Raw genomic sequence first — 23,454 nt, 5'->3', positions numbered from 1 at the left:
GACTAGCAACTGCTCGAAGGTCTAACATGGATGTGTTGTGTTGCAGATTGTCAACAGGGTGCCACTTGCCGTTCCCTGGGAAATTTGCTTGTTTTTCCGAGTCACGACCGCAGGCAGAGCCCGTCTTGTAGAAATATCGGTCATCAACGTGGCAAAAAAAAAAAAAAAAAGAAGAATCGTGAAGGGGAATCACAGGTTCAAAATCCTAATGAACATAAGCAAACATTGGCTACCTCGCAGCCGGTGGGGCCACCGCTACAGACATGCAGGGATGAGCGCGCGGCGGCCCGCGTGCGAGAGAGTTCCGAGATTGAAGGCGAAAGAAGCGAAACTAGCGCGGCGCTGCCGTCGGGCGTCGTTCCGCTATGGCGTCGCCGGCCGTATATTCAATCGCTGGCGGGCGGCCGACCTGTTCAGTCAGCGCCATTCCCTCGCCGAGTGTGCGCGCGTGGTGCCTCCGAAAACGCTGCCGCCGCTGGGTCGACGCAAGGCGAGAGGGACACTCTTACTGACCAGACTGTGCAGAGTCGCGCACTCGGTGCCGTCTGTCCATTGCCGCCGTTGAGCAGACGACGACTTCCCGCGTGGCTTTTCCGGACCTGTTTTGGATTTCCGGGGGCTGAAAAAAACTTTGCCTGTGATCAACAGTTGTCGCGCTTGTCGGTCGGTCACTGGGTCGTGCTGACTTTTGCCGTGTCGAGCGGGCAGCGACAGAGGAGAGATCAAGAGTTGGCGCCCAGCGCAACTTCCCGGGAGACAGCAGAAACTTCCGCGACGCTCGGTGAGTGCTGATGGCTTCGAGCGTTCCGCTCTGGGCTGCTCTCAGGAGAGCCCAGGGACTGTCCCACGCGTGTACTCAGAGGACGAGTGTAGATGTAACGTTGATGTAGCGTTGACACGTTTCTCGTGAATTTATGTGCCAAGCACATGTTTGTTCCTTTAATACCATGTGCATCCCTCAGCATCCTGAGTGGATTTTTTGGCGAGCTAGAAGTTTTAGTATAAGAAGACACGAGAGCGACCTATCGACTATGATCGAGAACGTGCACGTTCGTTGACCTGTAAGTGTTTCGGAAAGACGTTTTCAAGACGTTTTTTCTCTAGCGCATGACGTACATAGGATTTCAGTTTATACCCCCACAAACGCATTTCCAGCCATTCTTTTTTTATTTGGGTGGCATGACACGAACTTAGAGAGTCCATGGGGTCTCCTGATTTAACACGGCCTTTCTGTATGCGATCCACGTCGAACGCTCAGTACAAGCACTGCCGCGAAGTGCGGTTGACGGTGCCATTCATTACGAACAAACTCTGCGTGCACTGCTCAGTGGGAAGGGTCTCGCTGGTCAAACACCGCTCATACGTGCAACCACAGCTACCGCTTTCCGTCTAACCCTCTGACAGGAAATTTATTCCATGCGCATTTTAATGGAGCGGAGCAATTTGTGAGAAGAGAACACTCTGAGTTTCGTGGTTTCCTTTTTTTTCTTTCTCTTGATCAGGTCAGAGAAGGCTAAGCATATCAGCGCAGTGACCACTCGAAAGCTCGTTATTCATAAAATTCGCGTGGGCATTGTTCTCTTCCTGGCCAGCTTATAGCGTTCTCCAAAGCTACATGTCCAGTGGTCAAAAGTTAAACAGGTTCTCGTCGTTTTTGTCCGCGCGTAATTCCTCACGCAACAGTCGCACTGGTCGAATCTTAACGCTGCCTATAGTTTACGTGCGCGGGCGCTGAACTTTAACTGTTCACTCTATCAGTTTTAGCTGAATCATTCACGCTCTAGTGTCTGTTGTCATCCTTACTTTACGTCCGCATAACAGAATCACTTTCTAATGAAGTGCTTCTGTTACAGGACGCATGATGCACCGGCCAGCTGTGCCGTTATCTTTTAAAGATTTCTTCACTGTATATTGGTTCCTTGAAAAACTTCCAGGGCCTTCAGATTTGTTCACCTAGACCGTTAGTAATATCACGTTGTGAGGATGTGTCAAAAAGCTTGCTTCCGCTATAACCTTTCCACATTACGACAGAAAAAGAGGAGGGAGCGCAGCCACAAAGGCACACTTTTTTTACTCAGTCAAACATGCCCAAAGAAGGGCATAATAAACGCGGAGAAACTCCTTGTGCGGCAGCGCTAACACAATTTGACAGCAAATAAAAACATCCACGCACTTATGTCAGTGCACTGTGTGAATGATGCGGCTCAATCCCTGTCCTCAGCGGCATTGTCTAAGTTTCGTGACATTAAGTTACATTAAGACAACCTTGGCATCAGGTCTCACTGCTTTTTTTTTTTCTTTATTATCTCGATACCAGTACTTGAATTAGCCGGTAATTGACCCCTCTCCCCTACTTTGTTTTTCTTTTTTTTTTGCGTGTCTGTATTGTGTGTAAGCCTGATCATCATTCTTCTTGGGCTGCGCCATAGCTCAATACGTGCGTATGCTTTTCTGCGGTAGGCAGAGTGCCCGATGCTCCATAGTGGGTGACTAGTGTCCGAGAGTTCGCTTTTCCTACCTCGAGATGCCTGTGCAGCACTGTTGCCTTTCCGAATTTTTTTTACAAAACAAACAAGCAGTGACTTTTCAAAGCGTGCTCTGATTGTACTGAAGAGGACGACTACATCATGTGTTCGCTGAAGCGGAGTGGAGTTCATCAGTCGAAAGCATCGTTAATGTGCATCCAGCGCGGATGAGTGTGACGAACTCTACCTCATCCGCCCTTTTATTCTTTTTTTTTTTTTTTTTCTGTTCATGATGGTCAGTTAGCAAGCTTACTTGCACTCCAGCTTACTTATTTCACAACGAATAGTTAGACAGTCCGCCATCCAATGCGCGCATTCTTGAATGCCTCAGTGTGCCGCCGGGTGAGCCGTACCTTCACTCATTGAGAAAGTTTTTCAGCCAAATCCATTACTTCTGCCGCTCCGAGCCCGTACGAACAGGCACGTTCGCGAAGTGGTCAGCTTTATAGCGCACATGGCTGCACAGGTTGGCTGCTGCTGGAGCTCGTACCGCCCATCATCACCTCGGTGCCCGCTGGATGCGGAGCTGCCCCGCCTCTTGCGCAACGCTGTTGGTGCGCTATCTAAGCGGTCATCGCGCACAGTGCGCCTGGCACAGTAGAAGGCTGCGCCTGTTCGCGGAGAGCATACTCTTAGAGGAGGCTTTCAGTATTTCCCCGTCCATTGGAGGAAGCGCACTTCGGGCGGGGGAACGGCGGCGATCAAAGGTCGATCCGCAGTGCGATACAGAATGCAGCGCGAAAGCACACAAGGACAAGGCAAGGTCTTTATTTGTTTTCGCGCGCTCTTGCTCCCGTTTTATTATCTGTTTTCTTACGACTGCTATTATTATTATTATTACGTGATCATTAAGTGTAGCCCAACAGCTCGCACTGCTGCTGCTGCGCTACAGTCAGGCGGATTTTTGCTGTCGTCACTGTCTTTCGCTGCCGTCGCTCTGAGGCACGTATTCTGTGGCCACTCTGTGATCCTATTCCTTGTGAGTAAAATTTGATCGATGAATGCGAGCAAGCCGGTTCGTTTCCTGCGTGCAGCTGAATCGTCTACTTTTGCCTCGTTAACCGGACATTTCGTTATATACGCACATGCGCCATATTTCGAGCGAGCGGCTTCGTTCGATTCTCCGGTACACGCTTAATGTTCTCACCCCAACACGCAACAAAGGTGATGCTCAGAACACGTGAGCTCAAATACATACTGTTAGGAGCCGCTATCTGCGCCGCGCTTTTTCTGGATCGCACTCGGCATTCGTTGTCCGTAGAAAGCAGAAAACTTGAGCGCGACCAGCGTCTGACAACAATGCGCGCGGCTCAAGGGTATTGCAGTGCCTGGCGAATGGGAGCGCTCGCTACGAGAAACCCCTCTGCTACCGCGAGCCTGCAGGACAGCGAACGCTACTGGGCGATCCAGAGAAAGACGTTGAAATCGGTTTCTGCACACCTTTATCGCCAGCAGTAAAATCGATCAAAAGGAAAAGAAGACGGAATTTGCCGGGGGATTCGATAGCCAGTTCCGGTCGTAGTTCGGACCTACGCACAGCCGCTGCGAAGGAGAATCAGGACACAAGCCCAGTTATGGAAGTTGGGCACCTGCACGCTGCAACGAAGCGCGACCTTTGTCGATTCGTCACCAGCGAGCGCTAAAGACAAAGTTATGGACGACATTCATGCAGAATGTTGTACCCGACAGCTGGTCGGGCGACGGGAGGCGCTGCCTTCGACTATGTACCCCGTTTCTTGGTCCGTCATTGGGGGGAAGAAAAAAAAAAGCGCGGGGGCGGCGACCGAAGGTCGATCGCCTCGCTGTGCAACCACGCTCTCTCCTTGTTGCCGGGTGCGCGGCGCGGCCTCGCTGCCGCTGATGGCGTCCCAAATCGTTTTCTAGTTGAGTCGAATACGCACCGAACGCGACCCTCGAAGCACGGTTTAATAAGGCGCGTCTGAATGCACCAGTTATGATTGACTCGCACCTGTAATGCGCCGGTAATGGTATTTGCTGACCGAATGGGTGATAGGTGCGGTGGTCGTCGTGTGACGCCGTGGCGACTGGGTCGGCCGTGGCGTGTGCCTGCCCCTCAGAGCGGCCGCCAAGACAAAGAGCAACGGTGCGCAAAGGGCGGCTACCGGCAGCCGCTCTAACGGGGACGCCGCCTCTGCCGGGGCCGGTCCCTGCGGGGAAGCTCTCCTGCCGGCCGTCACGATCGCCTCACAAACCGCGGGCGGCCACCGCGACCCAGTATTTTTCGCCGTATAATCGAGTCGAAGATAGTCTAGCGCTTGTCATGAACGCACACCCGGGAAGCGACCTTCTTGCGAACGATTTTGTTTGACGCACATAAGCTGCCCGGTTGCGAAGTGTTATACGACGGATTCTGCAACCTGTTCTATTGCGCCCAAGGGCATCGTCATAGTGCCGCATTTAAAGTGTGTAAATCATCGTTGGGCGTGCACAGCATCCAAAGTCGTTTACAATGCCTCTAGTTCGCTCCCAAAACGACGCCTTGTGCCTGATATCTATGTATGCTGCGCACCCACGAAACCATGATTGTCGGCGTCAACAGGGATGTGGTGTTCGGTCGACAACCACACCTCATGCCGCTGAAATGTTTTTTTTTTTTTTTTTTTTTTTAAAGACACCGCGTGGTCATTTGCGGCCGTCTACCGTCACTTGCATCAGCACAAAGGACATGATGCCGGAATTTGCTGTTTTACTCATCTTGGCCCTCCCATGCTTGGCCGCCGTTTCGTCGCTCGTATGCAGGCAAAGCATCTTTATATATATGTATGTATAGAATGCGTTGTGAACACCAGTGCAAAAGCTGTGACGCGCTGTCTCCACGAATGGGACGTGCTGAAAAGCGCGATGCAGATCGGCCACATCCTGGGCGAGTATTTGCAAGCCTGCTGTGTAGAAGGCACCGCTGAGCGGGACGGCGTGCCGCGTTCGTCGGTCGCGCGCACCCACGCTTGTGGCCAATGAATCGCTCCCATTTCGCCATCGCGCGAGGCGAATCGAGATTTAGGTGGCACGCGGCCGCGTGCCGCCCCCGAGCGAGCACCGGAACTAGTTTCCGAGTTTTCTTTCTTCTTCTGCAGATCGTTCAGGATAAGGCAGTGGTGCGTGTCAAGTGCCTGTTGCGCCTGGATTTGTTTGCTGGTTTAGTTCGACTCACATTTAGGTTTCAACTATATCGAATGGCTGACTGAGCGCTCAGGCGAAAATAGGAAAATAGGGGGGCTATGGAGGCCGATAAGTCCGGTTTTGCCACCTCTACGGCTCAGTGAAACGTCCATTAACGTGTACACGAAGAGAGAGCATGTGCTGTATACAGGACCGTGCCCGGTGCAGTTGCTCATTGACAACGCATGGTGTTCCGAAACTACGCTCACAAGGTTGTGGGGTCGATCCCGGCTGGGTCGGCTAAGAAGCACAGGCGAAAGGAGTTAATTCTCGGGCGTTCCAATACGGCGTGCCTTATAGCCCCTGTGTGTTGCTTTCTCACGTAAAAATCCAGTAATTATCACTAGTCAGAAACGAAACCCTGCCGATTTTGCATGAAATTCTAAAGGTGGTTCGATTATGCTTATGAGACAACATCGTAACTGGCCGCGTTTTGACTCGGAGGGGGTTGCTATGGAGAGAGGAGGAGTGCGCCGATGTGCGAGGGAGAGGCCACAGCTGGCACCGTTCCAAGGCACGGACGGACGCCGCGAGTATGAGCCATTAAAGGCTTTCGCCTTTATACGACCGTCGGCAGACACGGTGAAGAAACGGACGTGCATCCACGCCTACGCTTGTCGTGAGCCCTTCTGCTCATTGGACGATTGATAAACGTTGCTCTCAAGCACGGCCTGGTGGCCAAGACAGCAGCGAGGAGGAAAGTGAACAAAAATCCAGCGTTCCGGCCGACTTCATTCAAAATTGAGCGCAGCACGCGAATATGTGTGTCAGTGAGCGAAGTGACGAAAACGAGGGGCGGGGGAAATGCCAGGAAAGACTCGAAGGAGCTAGGCACGCGAGCGGGCTGAGCTGGAAACCAAGTCCAACTGGGCGCGAGCGAAACCGAGCGAGTAACGCAAGTCGCGGCACGCGCCTCCCTGGCATCTCTCGAGTGGTCTAACCCGTGCGTGGCTGACCGAAGAGTGAACATCCGCCGGAAAAGGAGCCTCGCCGTCCCCTAGTGCCTTCTCCCGTTATGGGGGTACGAGCGGCGAACCCGTGTGCCATATATGCGATCGTTGCTAGCTAGCCCCGTGGTTGCGCAGGCTGCTTTATCGCGCGCGCGTGCGCCGGCTACATTTTTTTCCCCGGCCGGTTCTATTGTCCGGCCTCGTCCGCCGACGCTGACGGCAGTTGCGAACCCGCGGTGCCCGACCGTACGGTTCTTTCCTCTTCTTTCTTTCTTCGCTCCTCGTCGTCTCCTCCATCTTTCCTGTCGTGCGCTACTCGTGGTTGTGCGAGGCAGTGCAAGGACCCTACTTTTCTCATAATCCCTATTACGTATACGCCTGCCCCCCTCCCCTAAGCAGCTCTTTAGCGGAGGAGCGGATTTCCGCTGGCTGCCGAGAGTACTGAGTGGTGGCAGGAGCAATCATCTTCGAGCCTGTGACAGCCCGTGTGGATATGGAACGTTCAGTTTACGACCTTGCGTGGTTTTTACATTGTCGAGCAGTCGGCCGAGGGTGTTGGTGGGCACGATGAATACTACCGAGGGCGCCCTGGCGAACCAGTCCACGTTTTCGCCCCTCACTAACTCAGTGTCTGATTATTCCGTTGAGACAGCAATACGCTACTAAATATTTCTATGTAGTTGTGCGGCTCTAATTAAAAAAAAAAAAAGAATAAACATGGCTTATGTTGCACAGCTTTTCAGTAGCGCGCAAATGCCTCGCATATAACTTTCCCGGCACAAGTTCTTGTCAGTGCTCGGAACGCTTCCACCTAATTACAGCGAAGCTGGTTGGATAACTATATACAGCGCGCCACAGCTAAATGCAACAAGGCAAGCTTTCTTTTTTTTTTTTTTTTTTTTTTTTACTGTGAAATAGCCTCGTGAAACCTACTGAGGGCTGTTGAGTGTCGTGTGACCAGCGCTGCGGTATATTTTTTTTTTCTCCGGTTTATTCCTTACCAAATACTAATTAAGTAACTTTTTTCATCTTTGGCGGTGTAAATTTAGGCGCTTCATGAAAAACAGTTGACAGAAATGTTTGCACGAGGTATACCACTTATGCAAAGTATTTTTTTTTTTTTTTTTACCGTCCCTAAATGATAACGCTCGCAATAAAAAGGAAACCCCCTTACGTGGCAGCGATGTGACTTTATCGTACCAAGAATCCGCACAGAGTATATAAAATATTTAGAACGCCCTCCCAGACGGCGCTTTGCGTGTGCCGCCGCCAGCTGGTCACATGATAGCTTTCTCATAGCTATCACATGATAGGCCAGAAAATGAAACTGGGTTAGTGGTACATTGGTGCTAACACTGCAGTTTGCTTGCTGGCTGTTTTCGAAGACTATCTATACATTTAGCTGGGATGCCAGGTATATGTAGAGAAGCTTGCTTCGTATCCGGCGCATTCTTACAGGGCTTGCGAGCTGGACGCGCGCACTAAGTACGTGACGGTTGCTGTCTTCTGCCCCGTGTGTGTGTGTGTGTAGGGGGGGGGGGGGGGGGCACCATTGCGATAATCGATAATTGTTATAATCTCTAAAAACAACAGCGTTCGACTCTTTCTGGGGGAATGAGGTTTTCGTTACTCGTAGCGCACCAAGTGCGAAACGTAAAGCGCAGCAAGCTCTAAAGCACGCTGGTACAGGTCGTCTAGTACTCCATGCTTAGCGGAGCTCGCTGCCCCAAATGGTTACTTGTGACAGGAAGGTTAAGATCACGCGTTCAGGGTATAGCGCGCCACCTTCTCTTGCATGGGCAGGGAGGGTCCATTCATTTGCTGAGCCTTCAGCGCGCATGCCGACAAATACTGGACGTCCTGGTTCCCACAGATACCAACGACCGACAGAACGAGCCGCGAGCCGCAACCTAACGCAGCAGTAACCACGGAGCGATGCCGTTTGTGTGAGATTATAATCGTACGAGACGCTTCACTATACAGTAAAGCGTATACCGCTGCTGCGCAAAGAAGCCAGTTGTCTGACTTTTCTTGCTCTCTGTTCCCACTAGACGCACAGATCTTGAAACATGTCGCTCGGGAGTTGGTAAACAGTGGCGCAGATTAGTGGGCCAGTCGAGGAAGCTTCTGTCCGTATGGGTAAATTGCCTGCCGCTCACCAGCAGCAGCACCGCCCGTGCCTATACATTTGGGACTCGAAAAGGGAAGCGTACGCGGACGCACACACACACACACACACCGCGAAGAGCAGTGCATGCTGCGCGCAGGGAGTGGTTACGAGCTTCGTCTCGGAACCCAACGCAATCATTGTCGCCTTTTCTTTGAGCGGGACCGCCGCCTTCTTTTTTTCACACGCGCGCGCGGCGGCCTCTTCACGACTGCCCGGCCAGAGACAATCACGCGGGCTGCCTAGAAACCGCATGTTTTGTGCGGCGTGCCATCGGCTCTCGCGGGCATTGCCGATGCCGACGAAGAGAGCTATTTTCGAAGCGCCTCCATTAGCAGTGTACGGGAGGAGGAATTAACCGTGGTCGCTCGGCAGCCCAGTCCGAGTGGCACTCGCACCGCTGGTGAGACGCGGAAGAAGGACGGCTTGCCATCGGGAAGCCCCTGAAAATACACGCGCACACACGCACGAACACGCGCTGCTGCTTCTTCAGCTGCGTCCGCGTTTGTTTCGCCCTGATCGGAGCGCCGATAGCACGGCTGCGAACAAGGTCGTCGAACAGCGCTCCGGGGACGGAGAGCTTATTTTCGAAAGGCCCTAATAAAGGGGTGGGGGTGTCCTTCCACTGTCTCGCCAAGAATTGTCGTCGCTTCCTGGATTTTTTTCTGGCGGACGCGCGCGGAGAAGCAGCCGCCTTGGTCGTGTCACGCAAGCGCCTTTGCCCCGGGCCTCTAATTCAGGGTGCATGCCCAGGTCGTCCATGTTTCTTTTTTAACTTTTCCGATAGAGAATGATCGCTCAGGAGTGGCCAATACAGCGTGGCTGCGCCGTCAAAAGCAGAAAGGGAGCATGCACTTTAAAAGAAAAGGGCAAGTTGTGTTTGTAGTTCTAAATCGGATTGCGGGGCTTTGACGTTCCGAGCGCGACTCACACAATGAGCGACGCCGTAGTGTATTGCCCCGGACCGATTTCGGCCCTCTGGCGTACTTTCTGTCATGTAGCACAGCAAACAGGCGTTTTCGTGTTTCGCTCCCATCGAGATGCAGCGACCGCGGTCGGGATCGATCCTGCGAGCTTGGCATCAGCAGCCGAAAGCCAAAGGCACTGAGACACCACGGTGGGTGTGTAGTTCTGCACCCCCAGCCTCCTGAAATGTGCAGTGATGTGAAGCATCTTAAGATGTGTCCTGCGCTCGTAGGCTTTACGCAGTTCTGTCTTTTCAAGGCCGGACGCAGTCTCTCGGCTGTTCATCACCTCTGGCTGGTCTTTAAGCCAGAATGACTCTTGTACATATCGTCGATGATTTTGTGGCGTGCCAACCGCTGGCGACGTTTCTTAACGTTGACTTCGACATCTCGCTTGTTATAAAAACTTCGGCGAGCAGTAAGTAGGGTTCGAATTCTACGGCACAGATGATTAATATGCAATCTGAATTATGAACATAATTACCGAGCATGCACATTTTACTTATCTCATTTCACGCGTATCGTAAGGGGGCAGCCTTTCATACGGGGTCGTTGAATATCCTCGAGGGGACAGACAAGAGGGCGGCGGGAAACGTTTATTCACGGTTGAAGCTGGGAGTGGGCCGTTGAACGGCCACGCACCGTTGAATCTCCGCAGACGAAGCCACAAGAGCTTCTCCAGACATATGCGAGGACGGAGAGGAAACCACTAGGGAAGCGAGCCAACGAAAAAGCGTGCACCGTGCACACTGCTACAGCAGCCGCTGCCAAGGCGGAACCATGTCAGTTCCTTTCTCAGGCCGTCTTTCATTAGCGCGGGGCGAAGAAGGCGCTTTGTCCTTCCGCCTCGCCGTTGGCACGAGTAATGTGTATACACTTTCTTCGCCCATTTCTCCAGTGGTCTTTAAACGGCCAACAGCCTCCGAGAACGGCACGCTTTTAGCTCTGCCGAGCCTGCGTGTATACACATTCCAACAACGCCGGGGAGACTTCCGTTTCTCGCTGTCAAGGGGTTCGGCGAGTGTTGCCAGGGCGCGGCCGGCCGCGCTGCTACTGTTGCCGAGCTGTGAGAGGGCGAGCGGACGCCGCCACAACTACTGAGGCGAGCGAACCGGAAGCCAGTGTGGAGAAGCAAGTGAGCGCGTGTCCCTGGGTTACCGCCGCTGGTCTCCCTTGAGCGTCTCGTGTCGCAACCGCGGCGCCGTTGGGAGCCGCGCGAGATGCATGTCGCCGCTGCCAATCTGGCAACGAGCGGACGACGGCCGAGCCAGCGGTGGGGGCCACCAGCGCAGATGGAGGCGAGGGAAATCTGGCAACGACATTATTTTCTGAAGAGCGGCACTGAGCCTGCGGAAATGGCACGGGTGTCAAATGCAAAGGGAGGCAGGAAGAAGGGGGGCGGCGAGGCCAAGGCTCCGCTGACTGCAGTGCATGGTGGCCCCGAGGAGCTGTAGGAACTGTTGGAAGCAGCCCCAATGGCCGCTCCGATTCGACTGCGCATGCATTGGAACTGTCAGTCCGCGGCGTGAACCAGTAGTGCCACTGTTGAGCCCGGCTTCGTTGGGCGGCCAGGAGTGTTCACATCAGCTTCAACGCGTGTCTTAGCCCGGCTAACGCTTGAATCGCCATCTCGTGCAGTATAGTCGGCCCTATATGGTTGAAGTGAGAGCGGAGCGCAGCTTGGAGCTTCACTGCGAACGTCGAGGCGAAATAATGAGTCTTAAATGGGGTACGCACGAAAAGCAGCGGATGATACAGGCGAAAGGAAACACGCCGATCAATATCATACAGCGTGGTCGATGATATTTTGGAAAGTGGGTGTACCGTTATTTCGCGTAGTTATTGGCAGCCAGCTACATGGCTTTTCGGAGGCAGAAAGAGCGTCTTTCTTGACTGTATACTCGTTACGACACCCGAGCGTCTCCAATCGTGCAATGGAACCTGAAAGTAGCACATTTCTACGATAAGCCAAATACATCGCCCGCAGAACAAGAAAGTGCCGAATAATGTCCGAGCTGAGATGAGGAGGCATCGAGCACTAAGATAACTCAGCGCCTCTACGGCGATGGTATACGTTGTGTGGACGTTTTTCGTGCTTCGGAGCATTTCGACGATGTTTACAATGATGTAATTTTTTTTTCTCACGAAAGTGGTCTCAGGCTAGAAGGTGTTGATCGCGCGAGCTGGACCTCAATGCGCTTTGTGCGTCTGTATACCTGCTGCTTGCTGTACAGAGCCGCAAGCAGTTAATAAGAAGTATTAAAATTTAAATTCCAAGCTCACTTTGTCACCTGGGACACACGCGGTATAGTGGACGACTGTGTATTAATTCAGACCGCCTGCGTGAGTTCTTCGACGTGCAGCGAAGTCTTAGTACAGAGGGATATTGAAACTGAACCCGCAGCCTCGTGCATGTAATTCGCACACCGTAGTCCCCAGAACAACGAAAGGGAGGGCCCGCTGGCAGTTTCAGCGAAGAATGCCAGATATGTTTAGTTGGTTTGTCAATAATGCTAGTGAGCATGCCCATGCGATTCCATCATGCGATTCCTGCGATAAGCCTTCATTCATTCTAATGACAGCAATTAAGGATCAATGAAAAAATGCTATAAAACGCTGAGAAAAATCCTACTTTCTAAACTGCCTGGAAAAGACTGCCCCCTCAAAAAAAAAAAAATTACAAGAGAGATTAGTGTTGGGGATGGGGGAGGCTGTCAACGTAAGTATGCGGCAGGAAACTTCCCTGGCACAAAACATCCCACTTGTGGTTCGCACCGCGAGCGACATTACGTACAGTCGAGCAAGCTGGCTTGGAAGCTGCATCCCTCTTAAGAATTTGTGAAGAAGGACAGCGCCTACAAGTGCATGGTTCCTTGGATTACAGCCACGCCACTGTTGTACAGAGGTGCTTTCAGGCAGAAGCTGCATCCGGGTTTGCTCGAACAAGCGTCGTATCTGACCAGAAGCAGCATACGGGCCCGTCGTGTTCTCCGCATTCGTGAAAAGAAAAGGCAGCAGCTTACGTTATCATATATGCGGATCACGAGCCATGTGGCTGAACCTCAGGGCAACTAACTTACATGCGAAAAGGCGAAGCCGTGTTTGAAAGCGGCATGATAATTGAGCCCACACACTACAGTTGCATAATGAGTGATGTGCCACCACCTCGCGTTTCTTCCCCAACACTGCCGTGAGCTCCACTGCACGCATTACGGGAGCTTTGAAAGTCAGCCTCTTGTATATGAGCACAACAACACATATCATCTTCCCGCTCGCTCAAAGCGCGGTATTAAGCAACGTAATACGGTTACCACGTGCTGTAAACGCAGACCCAGAGCAATTATCTGCTTCTGCATGTGAGGATGCACTGCACGAATGATATCACGAAACGAAAAACACCGAGCACAGTGGACGAAATACTTCCCCTAAACGTGCACGATTCCAACGGTCTACAGAACCAGCGGGCAAAGCTAATCCAGAAGTAAGCTGCAGAGCATCCCTCGTTCCTGCTGTTGCCAGTAGAGCGGGGAGCGTCCTCCGTTCAGCACGGCGACTTAGACTCGAGGAACATGCGTTCCGCCTGACACACGTCCCAGTCGCACGCTCACGCACATGCGAGGTATCTAAAAAGAGATCCTTCGAGAGCGATCGCGCACGTCGGACTCGTTGCCAGAGGCGTCGAAGGACAAGACTTAGTCGTTTTCCTCTTTCCCATTCACAACCTCGCCCTCGACGCTGGCGTCCGAGTCGCGTTTATCTCGCTCGGCAACAAACGTGTGGCGTTGCTCACCTTCGCATATGCGCGGTTACGTAACGAGCGGTGGGCTCACGTGACTTGCACCCCAAGGGAACAGTAATTGGGACCAGTCTCTGCTTCTCCCGGCGGCATCAGTATGTAGCACCTGCCTTATCGCGTCATCCGTTGCTTATACTGCTTATACCGCTTTGCGCTGCGCGGTGCCGTTTCGTTCCATTTTAGCCAGACTCGTACGTCGCACTTTCAGAGTTTCCCTGCATCTTCATGGTTTCTTTTAGAGCGCATTAATGCGTCCCAACAGCAGTTTGGGTACAGTTTCACCTGGCCCATGCATTCCTGCAACCTTACTTCGTGCCATTCTGTTTCCAAATTCTTTTGACGTATCATTGAGAGGACCAACCGCGGCTCGGGATCCGCTTGGCCGCCGATTGAACGCTGTGGGCCCCATTCACCGGCTTTCAGGGCCACGCTGTCTCACCTCGCGGTTCGTATCGTCTCTTTGGGGTGCCAATACTACTTCTTTTTTCCGCGTTCAAGCAATGCGGTTGCTCACTAGACAAGTCTTTGATGGGGCGATACTGCGCGGTAGAAGGAACAGTTCGCGTCCTTGAGTCCTCAATGCGCATTTTGGCAGTTCACGACAGCAGGGGCGCACGGTACTGACAGTCTTGTCTACACAGGCAGCTGTAACCGCGGTTAGCGTATAGCTACGCGCTCGGCTTTCTTTCGCGCCGTCTTAACAGTGCGTGCTCGCCGCAGTCCACTGTCGCGAATACGCAAGGCTCTCTCGGAGCTCTTTTGAAAGAGGTGCGTACAGCTATAGCAGTGAGGCGGATTGGAGACAAAATTTTAGTTATATCCCCCGCGTGCCACACGTGTTGGGTGATAAAGATCGCGCGCGCAATTATAGCACACATTGCGCCTTCGTAGGCCGAAGGTAATTTTGACTATGAGCCCAAAGGCCCGGCTCTCACGCGCGGTTCTCACGGACACCTTCCTCTCCTTATTCTGTTTCCCCACGGGATACGCGTGCATTCGGTTACATCAGTGTATTCTAGGCGCGTGCACGCCTTCTTCGCGTACACACACCGGGCGAAGCGCCTCGCGTGCGCCGCCTTTCGCTCACAATGCCTCGAGACTAACGAAGCACGCCTCTTTCGCTCAGGGCGATATTACTGCTCGCGGCTGACCGCGCTGTGCCTCTGGAGGACGGCGGTCTGCGCGGCTCGTAATGACGACAAAGTAGACCACATGGCCGTGTACGCGCTCTACACGTTCGACGAGAGCCGCCCTGTCCGCGCGTGTGAGTACGGCCACACAGTCGCCCACCCTCGTATAAAAACCGGCGCAATGGGCTCACGGGCCGTTCCCAAATTTGTATGCAAAGAAGCGTGCCGCACGCACACTGTAAAGTCAGTGTGTACTTCGGCCCTCCTTTTCCTCCCTACTTTGAGCCTCTTCCTTCTTTATCTGATTCGCGATGCCCTTGTCTGTGCACGCTGGCCCGCGCCTGCTGCCCGTGAAACGAGGTGCGCGAGATTTCCACCGCTGCCAGGGGGAGAGCTGAACCTGCACACGCGCACGCTCTTAATATGCCCAGCGTCCGCCGACGAAAGACAATGCCGGGGGTCGCTTTTATAACGCGTGCTACTTTTCCCACGAGCAGTCACGTGGACGGTATCCAGCAGGCCGGTGTTCGCCAACCGCCCCTCCAACACCGTTGCCTTTCATCCGCCCGACGCTATCTTGGCTATCTTCGATGACGAGCACAGTTGCGTAACCTAGGTCCGGGGCGCTGTAGGTTAGCATGCATGCTGCTGCGCGCACTGACAAGGAAACGAGTGCGGGTGGCGTTTCGGGCAGATAACACGGAAACTGGGGCGTTGTCGTTTGCGAAAGCAAGGCGGCGCAAATAATGAAAAGCCGCACACAAAGCTAGGTGTCAGTCACGGTGTAAGATTATCGCACCGTGGGTTCAGTATATACCACATAGGCTTTCAATCCAAGACCACATGCTATTTCCAGACTACACGTGGCCCTCTAGGCCAAAATAAAAATGCTAGGGGGCACTTTGGACCACTAAAGTGCGATGAGGCGAAAGTCTTTATAGCGCGGTATAGTCCGTAGCCCTCCACTGCGGCACCTCTCTCTCTCTCTCTTTCTTGTTTTCCTCCCACCTTCCCCCTTTTCCTTACGGCTCGGTTCGGGTGTCCGCTGAAAATTGTGAAAGATACTGCGCCTCTTCTTTCCTGTAAATCAATTTCAAACGCCGCTGATGCCTGCTGTACTGCATCTGCTTTTGTTTGCTGTGTTGTGCGGTGTTCGAGGAAGCGCCAAATGAATGGCGCCGCACGGACACCTAGATCGGACGCCCGGCGGGATCAGCTTCGTATACGCATGGATTGTCTGGTGGATTCATGATGACGTCATAGTTAATGTCATCTCTGTCATTACTGGTTAGTGACTACTTATTCATTAGTCATCATAACTATTACTAGTACTAGTTAAGATGTCACATGACCGTGGCCGGACGGACAGGGTCATGGCCTCGAGTGTGGGCAATTAAAGGCTTTCGCATTAAAATCTGTAGCATGACCATCACGAATAAACTTTTCATAACCGCTTACTATCGTATCCCTCGCACCTCATTGATATCTTAGACATCCGACCGCTGTGAGAAGTGTGTCATACCCGCATCGCCGTCCTCCCTATGTCCCACAACAGGATGTGCCAGAGAGGGACACCGTATGCCGCGTAGCCAGAGCTCGTCGCCTCCAGACATCATTCCTTGGCACTCGTGCATTATGCAGATGCTCCTTTCTCCTACTTTCATCTTGCGATTCATTCGTAGGCATATCCTATATTACCATTATTGACCACACAGCTGTCCAAGCACAAGTGATCTATACCCATTTTCGCCGATGGGTTCCCGTCGGATGCACCCATGGTGTCCTCCGACAGTGCACCGCAGGCCGGGTGCTCCGAAACTTGCGGGCCTCACGTGGTATGCGCTTGAGAGGGTTCCGAGCATTGTAGCTGCACACAAGAGCCGAACACCAGGCAGGAGGATTCGCTTGTACCTATTTTACCCATGACAGGTCTCTACCATGGCCGCGACGGATGCTCCACGATGATGTCGGCCATGATTGAGAAGAGGCTCCCAGTATCCTCTCTGGAAGTCTGCACAGAGCCATTATAGTCCCCTTTAGAGAGGCGGACACCTAAGATGACTTAATCTCTGACCAGGGGACGCCTGCATACCCAAATCCGGCGGGTTATCGGCGGCACTAGGGATCGAACCTGGCACTTCCCGAATGAGAGGCGAATGTTCTGCCACCATATCACAGCGCGAACAGCAGAACGAGAAATTTTCTTTCTTTTTTTTTTTTTTTGTAGTGAGACAGATAAAAGCTAGCGAACTTCATTTTCGCTTCAATGATGCGAATACAACTTCATAGAACTGTATTTTTGTTTTCTTATGCTAGCATTGCAAGCTTCCTGTTCATCGATAAACGTATATTGTATATTTGAGGCGAAGCGTTTGAAGAAAATGCTACAGAATAGCAAGAAGCTCACCGTTCGGAGTCTTGGTTTAACAGTTATATGTAATTACAAATAAACTTAATAAAATAAAAGTGAATAATATAGGTAAAAATAAAAACTAGATAAATAATGCGAAGGTACTCCAATGGGACTCCGGTTCACGAATCACCAACTTAGGACTTCGAAGACACACTGAGCAGAACAAAAGTATGTTCATTTATATATAAATACGAGTGTGCGGCGCTTGTTCTTTGCAATGTGCTCGGTTTGTGACGTCGAGCAGAGTCGTCACCATTTCACGTCCGGTGTTCTCAAGCTGACAACAGCTTGAAAATTACAATCTTCCTTCCGAATACATAGCAAGGTGCGTGTGCGAGCGGTAAGCAAGTAATGGCTGAGTAGAATCCCGTATTTAGCTCGTAAAACTGTGGTAGTTTAACAGCAGTGCAGGAACTTCCGACGTTGTGTCCATTTCTTCATTCGTAATAGCGTCTTCTTTGTTTCCTTTCGTGCTCCAGCACCTAACATCACACTGCCCAACGCTGCCACTGCCCAGCTCATACTGGTCTCCCGCCTTTCGCCTGCAACGATCGCGAAGCCAAAGTAGCAACAAGGTTTCTCAAGAGACGCAGGGGCAGAGGCAAAACAGAATACCGCCTTTCTTTTGGGCTGTCTTCATCCAGAGCAGATAATTCCAATGAAAACAACCCCGAGACTCACAGCGCCTCTTATGCTTGGAGGATTTTTTCCGGTTTGCGTGGAGACGACATCATCATAAAACTCATCTGTTTCCTAGGCGCCGTGTATCGTGTCGTATGCGCACGCGAGGCCCTAAACTCAACGGCACAACTTTTGCGTCCCTTCTCCAGTTTCGGTATGACTGATGGACTAGCAGGAGTTTAAGTGAAGGACATGAAGTAAGTCAGCCGAGCGAGGGCTCCTGAAACGAAAGCGTACTAGGACACCTTGCACGGACACGGGTGCGCAGGGGTGGAACTTCGCGGCCACATCAATACCTGGACCGTGCTGCATGGCAAAACGAGTCGCATTTATATGCAAACAAGCTCCGCTTCTAGCTGCTTTGCGCCGCCTTGCTAGCCGTTCCGTCCTCGCGAGACAATGTGAGGTCGCGCTATGGTAGATAGCGCGCAGCTGCTCGAGCGTAATAGGGCCGACCACGGTGCGCCAGCGCTTTGGACCGTTGTGCGCCGCAAATAGATTCTTCTATAGGCGTGCCCTTACGCGTGATGACTTGTCGTTGTCCGCCCTATATGGGCGATGGAGGCGACGAGCGCGATGTGCTTGCAGGGACCTTGCCTGATTGTCTCTTTTCGCAGTAACGCGAGCGGCCCACGATATACATGCTATGTAGCCATCTTTCTGCGGAGGATGCAAGTATACGCCTTGAGCATATAGAAGCTCTCTTGAACGCTGCGGTTGAAGGGCAGAGCGATGGTGGGCTGCGATAGTATGAGCTTTCACTTTTGGCGTGGAGTGGCTCTCTCGTGGGTAGTTTCTGCCATGTTTCATGTGCGCTACTCCTTTCCTCTTTACCCGGCTCAAGCCTCACTCCGTTCATCGTTCACTTAGCGTCCTCTCTTTCAGCCGCGCTTTATCAAAAGCCTCATGTAGGGGCAGTGTCTTAGCTAAATCTTCCAATTAAGGCTGGGCTCGAAACTCTAACCGTAGAAACAGCCCTCGCGGCGTTTGAGTGACTCTGCCTTTGTATTCAAAACGCCCGCGCCATTACTTCACCGGGACGCGGCGAGGACTAATTACATATTCTGCACCTCAGCTCAGGTTCAATTTAAGCGGGCTCATAGCGCTCGCTGCTCGCAAATTGGTTGCACGTGCTTGACCTTGGGATGTGTGCGCTGGCCACTTGATTAGGCTCGTTTGTCTCTTGGCATTGGAATTTTCTCACCCCTGCGCGCGCTGGCGGTCTTTTGTGGCGAGCGCGCAATCAACAGCCTGTCATTATACCATCCGCATTCACGACCGATAATTAAAAAGACCGAATTCGCACGGAAGTAGTTATTTTAGCTTAGTAATGTCACTGACATTGCACGAACGCGTCAAGCCGCAGGCTGTACACGTGCTTTTTTTGCACGTTTTTCAACGCGTGCTGCAGGCGCTTCGAACCGATGTGCGGAATCACTTCGAAATTAATGAAACAGTTTTTATTGTTGTTGTTTTGAACGTCAGGCTTTTTGCTTCACTTTGGACATCTGGAATAAAAAAAAATGTAGCCGTGCAAAGAACAATTCTGGAGCTTATGATAACAAATGTAATTTTAGGCTATCGTTGCACAGAGCATGTTATGCATCGTCAAGATAAACCATGAACAGCCGGTAGGAAAGACAGGCGTAACCCATCATCGAAAACGATGGTTACGCCGAAGACTCCGAGGTGGTGCCAAGGCGTGGCAATGATCTCCACTCCTCATTAACGTCCTTCGATGCACTTTCTCCAACACGGTCTGTCTTTGGCAGATTCTGCAATGGCTGTTCGCCCAGTTGCCTCAGGAAAAAAAAAATAAATCATAATGCCCTATATACAGAACCTTGCTGATAAAGTGTCCTGGCGTTCAATATATACTGCGCTCTGAACGACTTGCAACCGCTTGTAAGTCCTGATACGCGCAGGGCCCCGTTGAGCCTCCATCGCCTCCATCTCACACCGTGCCTACACTCAACTTGGGAAGCGTGGGCCGCGATAGGCCATCGTGCCGCAACCTCGCTGTGCAGTTCGCACCTCGTTTGCGTTAGTTTGCGTATATGCTCAACGCCACCTAGAGGTTGATACGTTGCAGCGTTCGACTGGTTCGGCGTCGGTGCGGCCACAGAGAGACCGAGAGTGCAAATCACGTGACTCGCGGACGCGTTCGGCACGAACACTAGCAGATGGACGGTGACGACTGGCCACGTCACGCCAGGCGAGAGCCGTGAGCCGCGTTGTCAGCTGTAGGCGGCGGTGCGTTTCGCCCGTTACCTTTTGCCCCTGCTCCTTCATCGCGAGATGCGACAGTGTGCTCGAATCGGCCGGTGCAGCACTGCTTCCAAACCTCCACTCGAAGTTCTGTTTACGCTTTCCCGGAACGCTGGAAAGCTATCCACGAAGTTCCATGTGTTTTTTCCCTCTTCAATTGGATCATGGAAACGACCTGACGAAGTCTTTCTACTTTAAACATTCGATCGAAGGCACTATGTTGCGGCGTCTGAGAGAACGAGACCACGTCTATTTCGCCCTTCTCTCATATTGAAAGAGGAGAGCAGGCAGAGTCTTTTTGGGAAACAATGCGCGCAGGCAAAACCGCTAATTTGAATTTGTTCCTAAAAGTCAATCGCTTCTTTGTAAAGACACAAAGAAATAGAAATGTCTACTCCTTGGCATGATAAAGGTTCTTGGTGCCGCTACAGCATATGAGTGACTTACTTTATTCTATTCCTTTTCCTGGCCATGGCAATTTACGAGCGCCCGAAGGTAATTTATGTGCAACACGCCATCACTTGATGCCGTGTTTCTGAAACGATAACTTGTAAATTGAGGCTACTCTCATCAAATCCCCAGGCAATGCAACCAGTGCCAGTCGGGATAAGCTGCCACAGGAACTAATCGAGGTTATCATTCTCTACTATATACTACAAAACAAAACGAGGCCATATCAGAAGTGCAGGGAGTGCGACTATACGCTTCATTTTTACAAGAACTTATTCATTGAGACTTACTGCATCATGCTATTTCTTTTTTTCACATCCCCAGTTGATCCAGCTCATAACAGTTGGGGAAGCTAATGTTGGGATAGGCATAGCACGGCAAAGTGTTGTGGGTGGGCGCTCAAGGTTTATGATCGGATCATAAGAACACGCAGCAGGCAGGAAAATTAAGATATGATGGGTATAGGCTCGCAGCTATACGAAGAGGATACATCCCTTACATAAATGAGTGTGTAAAGTATGTGTTGCAGTTGTTTACTTACGTAAAGTCAGTCAATAAATGTCTCACAAAAAGGACACACAAATGTTGATATCCAGTCAACACCAATCAAATAGTGGCATTCCGAATTGTTGACTGACGACTTGAATTGTAGTTGTTGACTTAGCACAGATTGGCAACACAGCACCAATTCTGCGATTAACATTCAAGGTGTTGACTGAGTGCGCTGATGTTGTGGAGTTTACAAGTAGTATCATAGTTCTTGACAGCATGCAAATTGTGTTTGCAAGTTGTATCATTAGTTGTTGATTGCACACAAAATGTCAACCTTGCTGTATAAGCATCAAAGCTGTTCACTGCTTACATCAGCTATTGTACACACTGCACTACCATAACAAAATACAAACAACAACGGGATTACTTTTTTATTTTATTTTTTATTACGCAAGCTTGCCATAAGGCATATTATAAAAACTCATGTAAATTGTTTTCCGTAAGGAACTGGAGAGGGCTCCTGCTCTTATCGTTGTCTGTGAGCCATTTGGAGAAGTCCTCTTCCCTTGTTGCGGTTAGTCCCACTTCCTGCAAAATTTGTGTCCTTGATGCCCTTGTCCCTGCGCAAGTCCACAGCAGCTGGCGAACATCCACTTCCGTAGCTGATGTGGAACACTTCGGGCATGTGGTGGGTCCGATGTCTTCTTGAGATTCCCATCGGCATGTTACCGACGGGGTAAGGGCCGTCCCAGCTCTTATCCTTCTGAAGGAAACCTCCTCCAATCTCGTTAAGTTATGAGGGAGGGGGACAGTACACGGGGAGTGAGGGCACGTGTACTTTTCCTTAAGGAGGATGCTAAGATGGGAACAGCGGAGCGGGCATCAAAAGGAAGCCTGGGGGGGGGGGGGGGGGGGGGTGCATTAGTGTTTGGAACTTCGTGTGTGAGGTTGTCAATTTTTCTCTGCTCAGCGTTCTCAGCATCGTCTTGTGTCCAATGTATCTGGATGCGTATCTTTGTTTTTTTTATTGAGTGCGTGGATTTTCTGGGTTGCACATAATATCTTTGTCACTTTTTTCAGTTGTTTTATGGCGGCTAAGGAGTCTGCATGTATAAATGGGGCTTCTGTTATGGAATCTATTTTATTTATGGCCTCCATAGCATCGCTCAAGCTACTCCTCCCATAGACGAAATGCGTTTTATCAAGTTTAAGGAAGTCGCAGCTACTTTTTTCACCTTATAGGGACCGGACAGCTGAACGGGTGGCGCCGCCTCTCGGCGCATCGCTCAATTGCTGGCATGTGGTGCTGTTTGTAGTTGGTTTGTGCGGAAATTGGAAATCCTAAGGTTTAGATGACGTTGTGCATGAATATATCCTCAAGAGAGCAGAAAGTTGGGCTAGTTGTGTGAATATGTCCGGTGAAACGAAGTATGGCCAAACAAGGCTGGCGAAACGTGGTACGTTGTTGGCTGCACTGGCAGCTACGCAAACTCGTCGGACGCTTTTAGGTCGATTCATTTCTACGGGTTTCCACACAAGCATGAGTGGCGGGTGACCTAAGCATGGTTCTTTGGAAGACAGAGGCACGAATCTACGTATTTGGTTACTGTGTGGTCATGGAAAGTGCCGAATCTTCCATCCATCCATCCATCCATCCATCCATCCATCCATCCATCCATCCATCCATCCATCCATCCATCCATCCATCCATCCATCCATCCATCCATCCATCCATCCATGAGACCGGCGGTGGAAGCTAGCTAAAAACGACTGGAAGATTGGTGGCTTAAAAGCAGAGAAGTGACATAATGTTATTAATGTAGAAACAAAAATTTAATAAATAGAATGAAACAATAATTAAGATATTGGGAGAAAAATGAGCTTGACAGCTACTGCTACCAACGTTACTAGAACAAACTCAGTTTCACAGCTCCACCCGGAGAGATGTCCCAAGTGGCGGTCGCGAGAACTAGCGGCGCTGCAGTCGACCCTTGCTCCTTGCCGGGCGCGTCGTCTGCTACACGCGGCGCGGAGGCATGGAGCGGCCGGCACACACGTAGCTGTTCCGTGTTGCCATGGCTTTGTCAGATGGGGGGAGGTTTGGTTGCATAAGGCTCCGCGCCTCAAGGTATCACATAACTCATCGACGTGTTGCCGTTGGACTTACATGGCTGTAGCAAAATTATAACTACTCTTGCTCTCTCGCCGCCGCTCTCTGCCCCGCGGCCGCCAGAGTCGGCGGCTGCAGCGGTCTTCTTAAACACGCGCCTGCGCCAGTCAGTGCGCGTCGGCTGCTTTTGGCTTAATTATTTCTTTTTATTTTTATTTTAATTCTTTCCACGCCAATTTGCTTTGTCCCAGGGTGCAAAAGTGGGTATCGAGATGAAGACTGTAAAGGCCATCATTTCGTCGCGCCACCGAAAGACCCTATCGAATT

At 51.4% G+C, this 23,454-nt stretch overlaps 1 protein-coding gene across 1 annotated transcript in view; it reads left to right on the top strand.

The window, feature by feature from the left end:
• The first annotated feature begins 403 nt into the window (after positions 1-403).
• The window catches only part of LOC146203716 (Ig-like and fibronectin type-III domain-containing protein 2), a 199,893-nt gene continuing 176,842 nt past the window's right edge, over positions 404-23,454 (top strand). The window contains exon 1 of the mRNA XM_084588880.1: positions 404-781. The gene's annotated coding sequence lies outside the window, so the exon portion shown is untranslated. The remainder of the gene's footprint in view (positions 782-23,454) is intronic.

Source organism: Amblyomma maculatum, chromosome 1 (genome assembly GCF_055883805.1).
Source record: "Amblyomma maculatum isolate TAMU_Amacu chromosome 1, ASM5588380v1, whole genome shotgun sequence".
Taxonomy (NCBI): Eukaryota; Metazoa; Arthropoda; class Arachnida; order Ixodida; family Ixodidae; genus Amblyomma; species Amblyomma maculatum.
The sequence above is the reverse complement of the archived record's forward strand: the minus strand, read 5'-3'. Positions and strand labels throughout refer to the sequence as shown.